Genomic DNA, 10,707 nt, shown 5'->3' with positions numbered 1-10,707 from the left:
GCTTCGCCCTGACAGAACTTATAGGGAAGTTGTGGTTGAAGTTAAAAAGACTTTAGTTCTTGCCTGAAAAGGAGTCGAAAACTTCCCTGTGGTTTGTGGACTCTAGCCCTGCAGTGAATTTAGGATTTTCTCCTCTAAGGAATAAAAATGTAGCTCAAAAGACCCAGGGCAGTGGACCACTAACTGGACCCTGTGAATTTCTTCTCATTCACCCAAAGGCTTGGTAATGAAAGCTCAGAAACAGGAGACTGAAACAGAAGAGCACATTTCCCAAGCATGTTCTTCACAGCTGGATTTTTCAGGCAAATGAGTGGTTTCAACAGGCACAAGAGGCATGGAAATCACTAAAGCAAAGACATAGGAGGCATGGAAATTCACAAAGTATGTAGAGAGCTATGAGGTTAATACAGCCAGCCAAAGCACTCTGTGTGTGTGCGTGTGGGTGTGTACGCATGCGTGTTCACCCACATCCAGGTATATGTGCACAGATGTGCACACACATGGGGTCGTAGGGCAGTGTTGGCTGACAACTCTGGAGAGGTAGATGGGAGGAGCTGAGCTCAGGTGTTCGCTAAAAAGGCACACAGAACATGTAGTTTGGGAAGGAGCAGCTTAGAAGGGTGGCTGGGAAGGAGCCCTCAGACATAAACCACCCCAGCCCTGGGGGATACGAGTAAGCTTTTTCTATCTTAACTGCAGTTTAAATAAAGAGGCTAGTAGAGGCTAATATCTGATGCCATTAACATTAGAGCCTTATTCTTTTTTTTTTTTTTCCTTTTTTTTTTTGGGTACCTGACATGAACTGTGGCAGTCCTTGTTGGTTGTTTACTAATTTTCATTCGCCTTTTTGTTTTTGCTAATGGAACCTTAGGTATTGGATGGCAGGGATTGATTTAGACATGAACAATGACCCAGTTCTGGCTAATGAGAAATAAGGGGAAGTCTGCCCCTGGGGCTTCTGCAGAATTTTTTCTTCCTGAATTGAAAGAAATGTGTGAAGGGATGCTTCCCACCCCTTTGGAGGTGGTTGTATAAGGACATGATGCCTGGAGCAATGGCAGCCATCTTGTGGCTATGAGAAAACATGTAGAGCCTTATTCTTAAACCTGATCTTTCCTCTCTTCTGCAGGCGTCACTAATAACCTGACCCAAAGATAGAGAAGCTTCACAACTTTCACCACCAAAAATATATATTTTTTTAACTTTAAAAGTTCTTCTAACTATTACAAAATTAAGATCTCTTTTACTGTGAATTTTTAATAGAAAAAGAATTTTCCCCCTATACATATCCATGTTACAAACTTCCACCGAGGGTAATTTTGTCCAGCCCAATGGTTACCTCTAGACTAGAGGGTGGCAGACAGTTTCTATAAAGGGCCAGATAATAATATTTTAAGCTATGCAGACCCTATGATCTCTGTCATACCAACTCTAAGGTTGTAGCATGAAAAAAGCTACAGAGATTATGTAAATAAGCAAGTGTAGTTGTATTTCAATAAAACTTTATTTACAAAATGAGTCAGAAGCAGATTTGGTACGTGGGCCATATTTTGCTAACTCCTGCTCTAGACCAACATAACTTTCTCCCTTTACAATCAAGAAATGTTTAAGCCATTTCTGTAACTGGTCAATTTTTTTTTTTTTTTTTTTTTTTTTTTTTGGCTGCATTGGGTCTTCATTGCTGCCCGCAGGCTTTCTCTATAGTTGCAGTGAGCGGGGGCTACTCTTCATTGTGGTGCATGGGCTTCTCATTGCGGTGGCTTCTCTTGTTGCAGAGCATGGGCTCTAGGTATGCAGGCTTCAGTAGTTGTGGCTCACGGGCTCTAGAGCGCAGGCTCAGTAGTTGTGGCGCACGGGCTTAGTTGCTCCAGGGCATGTGGGATCTTCCCGGACCAGGGCTCGAACCCATGTCCCTGCCTTGGCAGGTGGATTCTCAACCACTGTGCCACCAGGGAAGTCTGAGGCTTTACTTTGAAGTTTCAGTAATTATCTTTTTATCTTTCTTTTCCTAGTCTCTTTCCCAAATCTTATAATAGCAATATGTGAAACCCACCTGATTTGGCTCTTGCCCATAAAAATGTCTTCCTGACTTGGTGCCTTGTGAGCAAAACAGTCAGAAACAGCCCAGCCAGCCCCATTGACTCTGGCCAATTAGTGTTTCATCAGAGAAGTATTTCTTTTTTTTTTTTTTTTTTAATTTATTTATTTTATTTTTATTTTTGGCTGTGTTGGATCTTCGTTTCCGTGCGAGGGGTTTCTCTAGTTGTGGCAAGCGGGGGCCACTCTTCATCGCGGTGCGTGAGCCTCTCACTGTTGCAGCCTCTCTTGCTGCGAAGCACAGGCTCCAGACGTGCAGGCTCAGTAGTTGTGGCTCACGGGCCCAGTTGCTCCGCGGCATGTGGGATCTTCCCAGATCAGGGCTCGAACCCATGTCCCCTGCATTGGCAGGCAGATTCTCAAGCACTGCGCCACCAGGGAAGCCCAGAGAAATATTTCTACAATAAGGCAAGGGTTCTCTATGCCTTCCAGACTGCTGTGGGGAAGTAATAAAACAGTAAATTAAGGCTGGGTGAAGAACTCGACTTTTGTCTTTGATCCTGCTTCTCTGACAATAGCCAACAGGCTTCTCTTTGTGGTGGATTGAACTTACCTTGTTTTCTTTTTTCCCCAAACAGCTGCAGTTGCAAGTTATTGCTTGCCAGAACTTATTTTTCTCATACCTGTTCAAACATCTATGAGAGACAAAAAGCTGATGAAAAGGAAAGAACACTTTGCTGTCCTCAAATTATAGGTGACTAAAGAATTGAATTCAGGGCTTCCCTTGTGGCACAGTGGTTGAGAGTCCGCCTGCTAATGCAGGGGACACGGGTTTGAGCCCTGGTCTGGGAAGATCCCACATGCCGCGGAGCAACTGGGCCCGTGAGCCACAATTACTGAGCCTGCGCGTCTGGAGCCTGTGCCCCGCAACGGGAGGGGCCGCGATAGTGAGAGGCCCACGCACCGCGATGAAGAGTGGCCCCCGCTTGCCGCGGCTAGAGAAAGCCCTCGTACGAAACGAAGACCCAACACAGCTAAAAATAAATAAATTAAAATAAATAAATTAAAAAAAAAAAAAAAGAAAAAGAAAAAATACTCTGCTCTTTCTCTTTAAAAAAAAAAAAAAAGAATTGAATTCATACTGGCCCCAGGATAGGATAAGGGATATTTTTTCCTACACTTATGTCAGAACTAGAGAGTGAAATAGAATGCTGGTTGTGGATATAAATATATGTGCTCCATGTTCTTAAAAAACTTGTGTGCATTATTTGTAACTTCCAAGTCTATTAGAGTGTGGCTCATCACAGCCACTGTACTGTAATCATCCTTCAAAAGAAATGCATGTTTTACTTCGTAATCAAAATTCCCAAGGTGAGTCAGTGAGTTCATGAGTATCTCAGCTGGTGGATTTGCACAACTGATCCTGGCCACTCAGCTGACCAAAAGTCTAGACACCACCATCCCTGTGCCCAGTTTGAGTCTCTTCCCTCTGGGTGCTTACCTTTGTGTCCTTCTTGCCTTCTCAGTTCATACTTTAAACTGAGGTTTTATAAGCCAAGCCAAATTGGTGCATTTCAAGGGTTTATTCTAATCTCTTCCATTGTTCTATAATTATGAGATGGGTCCAAGCAATTCAGAATTGTGTGCCAATCCTGAAGTTATTCCAAATTGCTTATTTTGATAATGAGTATTAGAAAGTCTGGCACACAGTAGGCACTCAATAAATGTTTATGGAATCCTGGTATATATACATGGTATTTTTTTTTTAACTGAGACAAAATCTACTTTCAACAGGCAGTAGAAGCAAGATGTTCCTGGCACGTGACACACTGACTCAGGTCTCTGTGATAAGAGGGAGCACTATACAGAATTCCTGGAAGAGACACATTCTCTCAGCTTCCTTATTATCATGTCATCTCCCACTCTTAATTGATTTTCTCAAAGATCCACAGATATAAGAATAAATATGCTGGAGCCTTAGGGTTATTTAGTCCATGAGGATATAGAATTCAGTAATCTACCCAAGTCTTGTCACTACCTGAGCTACAAGGGCCTTTATAATACACACCTTTTTATGGACTCAAGTACTAGTATGATAGATTGACCCTAGGGGTTTTCTTTTAATAAAATGAAAGAAAAAGAAGAGGAAGAAAAAAGAGGGGGATGGGGAGAAAAGAGAGAGAGAGGGGATCTCCCAACCCCCAAACTCAGCATATTCATATGAGCATATAAGACCAAAAGGATGCAATGTCAAAATTAAACTTGAAAAATTCCATCCTAGGAGAGGTTTTTTGTTTTTTGTTTTTTGTTTTTTTCATAAAATGAAACCTTCCTATCTCCTTATTCTGGTGAAAAAAAAAATGAGAAAGATTGATGAAAGCACCTTTCTTTCAAAAGTCCTCTCTGTCAGTTCAGAGCAAGGAAAATTAAATACCAAACAAATTCATCCATCATGATAGGCCTCTTGTTTCCTTTTCATCTTTCTTCTACTTTCTAGATTACTAATTTCTCAGTCACCTCGTTTTTGTTCCCTGTCTGATGGTAAGCATATTTATAAATCTTAATAATTGTTATATCTATAGATGCTGGTACTTTAGTACTTAATATTTGCCATATACCTAGGAGCTCAAAGAATTTCATTAATATTAATTAGGTATGTCAATCTATTTCAGAAATTAGAATAGGTAAGGAAATCAAGCTTTAGAAAATCAAAAGGATAACGGTTGTCTCTAGTAAAAACTTGAGGATTTCATCCAGACACTGGGGTCCCTGTCACATTTCATCACTGGCTGCATGACCAAAGGCAAGAGTATCAGTCAGTATAAGTTAGGTTATGCTGTGGTAACAAACAACCCCAAAACCTCAATTCTTTATAACAACTCAGGTTTATTTCCCACTCACACCACATATCCATCATAGCGTGGTCATGGCTTTGTGATAGAGGGAAAAGAGCACACAGAAAATAACATGCTGGCTTCTAAAGCTTTCTCCCAGAAGTGGCCCACGTCACTTCCATTCACAGTCTGCTGCCCAGAGCAAGTCCAGGGACTCTGTCAGTGGGACAGGGACATATAATCCTCTCACAAGGAGAGGCACCAAGTACTGTGAACATTATACAGTCTACCACAGTGAGAGGCCTCAGCTTTCTTACTTGTGAAAAAGTTGAGCCTAAGTTACCTCACAGATAAAGTTTACGATGTAGTAGTTCTGAATACCATTTGACAATAAAGCAGGGCAGTATTATAATTATTGTTCATACCTGCCCACCTCAAGCACCCTAAATGCAGTGGTTCCTCATAAAAGCAATGGGCAAAGTTAGGAAAGGCGTCTTGTTGAGTTGTGCTTGGTCCAGTTTTTCTGGAAGACGCTTCCCAGCAACAACCAATACAGTAGGCCCCACTTATCCACAGTTTCACTTTTCCTGGTTTCAGTTACCTGCGGTCAACCACGGTCTGAAAACGTTACATGGAAAATTCCAGAAATAAACAATTTGTAACTTTTAAATTGCATGCTATTCTGAGTAGCTGATGAGAGCTCTGGTTGTCCCACTCCATCCTGCCCAGGACAGGAATCATCTCTTTGTCCAGTGTATTCTACCCATTAGTCATTAGTAGCCGCCCTGATTAGCAGATCGACTGTCTCAGTATTGCAGGGCTTGTGTTCAAGTAACCCTCATTTTACTTAATAATGTCCCCAAGCACAAGAGTAGTGATGCTGGCAATTCGGATATGCTAAAGAGAAGCCAAAAAGTACTTCCTTTAAGTGAAAAGGTAAAAGTTCTCCACTTCATAAGGAAAGAAAAAAAATCATATGGTGAGGTGGCTAACATCTACAGTAAGAACGAATCCTCTATCTGTAAAATTGTGAAGAAGGAAAAAGAAACGTGTGCTAGTTTTGCTGTCACATCTCAGACTGCAAAAGTTATGGCCACAGTGTGTGGTAAGTGCTTAGTTAAGATGGAAAAGGCATTAAATCTGTACAATAAAATATTTTGAGAGAGAGAGGGAGAGACTACATTCACATTCAAATTATTGTAATAATTTTTATTGCAATATATTTTTATAATTGCTCTATTTTATTTGTTATTGTTGTTAATCTCTTATTGTGCCTAATTTACAAATTAAAGTTTATAATAGGTATGAATGTATAGGAAAAACATAGTATATATAGAGTTTCATACTATCCACAGTTTCAGGCATCCTCTGGGGGTCTCGGGAAGTATCTCCTGAGAATAAGACGGACTACTGTATTCTTTCCAACCCAAAATTCTATGATACTCTAACACAGAAGGGGTCAACAAAGTAGGGGAATTCTATGAAAACACTCTAGCCAGAATTTTCTTTAAAATGTATCTGCTTCATAATTATACTTAAATTTTCAAAATACTAATCTAAGTCTTCTAAGCCTCTCACTAGAAATCTTTGCCCCTGAAGTTACTTTACCTAGAAGGAAGTCTTAGAACCCCAGGCTTGGCATATGCAAGGAAAACCCATGGGTTTCTGGTTCCCATTCAATTTGTACTGAGAGAATCATTATTATTTACCTGGTTATGCTGAAATGGGAGGCTGAGCCCTATAGTCACATTCTTTTTAAAAAATTCAAAAGCAGGTGTTGGGAGAAGAAAAGGGACTAAAAGTTACTCAGTGATTTATATATTAAAGGTTCAGAATGCATTATCTGAAATCCTTGGAGCCTAAATGTTTCAGAATTCAAAATTTTCAGGTTTCAGGAAGCTAATACAGTGCATATATCACCTTCATCAAGCTATATGAAGCTGAACCCATAATATTAAATATTCCAGCATCAGAAATGTATCAAGTATAAACACACGTAAGTATAAAATATAAAGACAATACATAACTGTATGTGGGTTCAGATCTGATTTTTTCCAAATGAGTTTGCTGCAAGCTTATAATAAAATTCTGGGTTTTCAGAGCTTTGAGAATTTGGGAATTGTGGATAAGATTCTGTAGAAGGTATTTTATTTAATATTTAATATAGTCCTATTTACTGATGTGTAGCATGTATTAGGTGAAAAAAGCAAGGTGGAAAAAAGCATGAATGGTATGCTACCTTTATCTTGGGGGCGGGGGGAATGGATATTTGCTTATATTTTTAAAATTTGCTTATGTGAAAAAAAAAAAAAAAGAAGAAAATGTAAACCAAAAAATAAAACAATGGAAGCAAGGGGAACAAGGTGGAGAAGACAGGGATAAAAGCTAGGCCTCTTTGAATATACTTTAACTATAAAGAAAATTTAAAGTTAAAAATGTGTAATCCTTAAAAGTCTAAAGCAAAATGAAGCAAATGAATGGGCTAGTGCAGAATTGAGCTGGCAGCATAACCACACTGAGAGGGATTATTTCAATGACTCCAAAACGCAAAATTTAAATGAACATCCTTTAGTGAAATATAACCTAAGGACAAAAAGAACTGTTGAAAAATTAATCTGCTTTCAGTTATCACATTGCTAGTGGTAGTGTTGGCGATTGTTATTCTGAGACTATTGTCTACATATTTTGAGATAAAGCAAATGAATAAATAATATGCTGGTTTGAGTTGGGAACCAGGATTCCAGCAACAGAAAAAGTGATGCAGATGTATTATTGAAAAAGTTAGCAAAACAAACAAACAAACAAACCTGAGTACATAAATTTGAGTTGGAACTAACAGTATGAACTCAACAACCAAACTGAAAAGAGAGTATACCTAAGTAAAGAAGAAAAAAATGAGAGGGAAAACCAATACTTAAAAGAGAATTAATAAATGTCAATCAATTATTGATATACATATTCCCTTGCTCTATCCATTGATAAGACCTAGAAACAATGACCAGCTCAGAAGCAGTGAGTACCAAAAAGCAATGAGATTATGGTCTCTAAATACAGCCTCCTATTAAAAGGAACAGGGCTTCTGGGAGATATGGTTGATTCCATGTCTGGGACAGGAAATGAACAATATAAGCCTGAAACACTTCTCATCCCAAAAGACAGGTAAACCACTAGTGGTCAAAATGAGTGAGGGGCCAACTCTAAGAAGTTCCCAGTGGCCCAGAATGCGACAACTTCAGCATCAATAAGAATACAATGGATTGAAACCAATAAAATATGTCTAAATCTATGAAACAAACTCACTGGTCACTTTCAGAGGATGCTGATACCAACACATTATTTTTGAAAACAGGTCAATAAAGGGAAAGAATCAAGCATTTAATCTACCTTTCCTATACAATCTAGCTCTGGGTTACCAAATAGTTGATGAGGAGACATTTCTCTTTGCAAAAAATTATCACACTAATAAATAAAGAAGGAATGGTAGAATTAGAATACCCCTCTTTTTTTTTTTCACTTTGGAACACTGACATTTTATTTATTTTTATTTATTTATTTATTTTTTAAAAATGTTTATTGGGGTATAGGTGATTTACAATGTTGTGTTAGTTTCTGCTGTAGAGCAAAGTGAATCAGTTTATACATCTACATGTATCTACTCTTTTTTAGATTCTTTTCCCATATAGGTCATTACAGAGTACTGAGTAGAGTTCCCTGTGCTATACAGTAGGTCCTTATTAGGTATCCATTTTATATACAGTAGTGTGTATATGTCAATCCTAGTCTCCCAATTTATCCCTCCCCACTTTTCCCCCCTGGTAATCATAAGATTGTTTTCTACATCTGTGACTCTATTTCTGTTTTGTAATTAAGTTTATTTGTACCATTTTTTTTAGATTCCACGTATAAGCAATATTACATTATATTTGTCTTTGTCTGACTTACTTCACTCAGTATGACCATGTCTAGGTCCATCCGTGTTGCTGCAAGTGGTGTTATTTCATTCTTTTTAATGGCTGAGTAATATTCCATTGTATATATGTCCCACATCTTCTTTATCCATTCCTCTGTCGTTGAACATTTAGGTTGCTTCCATGTCCTGGCTATTGTAAATAGTGCTGCAATGAACTTTGGGGTGCACGTATCTTTTCAAATTATGGTTTTCTCTGGGTATATGCCCAGGAATGGGATTGCTAGATCATATGGTAGCTCTATTTTTAGTTTTTCAAGGAACCTCCATACTGTCCTCCATAGTGGCTGTACCAATTTACATTCTCACCAACAGTGTAGAAGGGTTCCCTTTTCTCCATACCTTCTCCAGCCTTTATTGTTTGTAGATCCCTTTTCTCCATACCTTCTCCAGCATTTATTGTTTGTAGATTTTTTGGTGATAGACATTCTGATCAGTGTGAGGTGATATCTCATTGTAGTTTTGATTTACATTTCTCTAATACTTAGAGATGTTGAGCATCTTTTCATGTGCCTCTTTGCCATCTGTATGCCTTCTTTGGAGAACTGTCTATTTACATCTTCTGCCCATTTTTTGATTGGGTTGTTTGTTTGTTTGTTTTTGTTATTGAGCTGCATGAGCTGTTTGTATATTTTGGAGATTAGGATATCCCTCTTTTGTAATTCCTAATTAAATAATTAATTTAGCGATTGCTCTTGAATGGTTGCTGGCATAACAAAAAGAGAGATAATTGGATATTATGTTCTTTGTGATGGAAGTCATAAAAAAATTAAACTTGAATCCAATCAAGCCTCCCGATTTCATTACCAGTTTATAGCAAATATAGGGGACAGAGAAAGATATAATGTGACATCATGGGGATGCAATAGACAAATCTTATGTAATAAGCATGTCTTTTTATTCTAATGTTTTGACAACTGAGGCATTACAAACCATGGGAGACTGCCCTCCCAGGGCTAATCAATTACTAGTAATAGCAAAGAATTCACCTTCGAGCATATCTTTCATATACAAACTAACCAATCCAGACAACTGGTACCTTCCTTTCCATGGAAACCACAATAAAAGCTCTTGCCCACACTTCCCTCCCACTACTGTCCCCTGATGACTCCAATGCTTCCTCATGTGGCCTTGCGTAGCCCGGCGTGGCCCAGTGTGCCCCTTCCTCTTGGGAACTGTGAGTAACAAACTCTCTTTTCAGGGACAATTGTCTCCTGATCTGTTGGCCTCACCATACCTGAACAATAATAAAACTTACTTTTTTTTTTGGTCACACTGCACGGCTTGCAAGATCTTAGTTCCCCGACCAGGGATTGAACCCAGGCCCACGGCAGTGAAAGTGCTGAGTCCTAACCACTGGACCACCAGGGAATTCCCATAAAACCTACATTTTAAAACACTGTGACTGTGTGAAAACTCTACAAGACAAATGACAAACAAATTGCAAGGGAATTTACCTCAATTAAAAAAATAGAAATAGCAAGGGGATAAAATAAGAGGGAGAGAGAATCTTTGCTTAAAAGAGTCTTAAGAAACAAATCAACTAATTGCAAAGTATGAACCGTATTTTACTCTGAATTTGAACCAACTCTTAAAAACATTACGAGACTAATGGAGAAATTTGAACACTGACTAGGTAGCTGATATTTGATATTATGAAATTAATGATAATATTTTTAGGTATCATTATAGAATTGCTATAGTTTTAAAAGGAGGCCTTATCTTTTATGGATTCATACTGAAATATTTATGGATTAAAAGACAGGATGCCTGTGATTTACTTTACAACAATCTAGAATGGGGGATGTTGGGTAAAAGTAGAAAAAAAAAACAAGATTGACAAAGTAATAGATGTTGAATCAGGGTTAT

At 38.5% G+C, this 10,707-nt stretch overlaps 1 long non-coding RNA gene across 1 annotated transcript; it reads right to left on the bottom strand.

Moving 5' to 3' along the window:
• Positions 1–651: 651 nt before the first annotated feature.
• LOC309639992 lies at positions 652–10,100 on the bottom strand. The gene is made up of 4 exons (XR_014251969.1): positions 9,223–10,100; positions 3,180–9,180; positions 1,094–2,815; positions 652–752 (listed from the first exon to the last, which is right to left on the bottom strand). It is a non-coding gene; the product is annotated as an uncharacterized lncRNA (long non-coding RNA).
• Between the last annotated feature and the right edge of the window lie 607 nt (positions 10,101–10,707).

Source organism: Balaenoptera physalus (genome assembly GCF_965194825.1).
Source record: "Balaenoptera physalus genome assembly, chromosome: 12".
NCBI lineage: Eukaryota > Metazoa > Chordata > Mammalia > Artiodactyla > Balaenopteridae > Balaenoptera > Balaenoptera physalus.
Note: the sequence above shows the minus strand (reverse complement) of the source record. Positions and strands in the feature narration are given on the sequence as shown.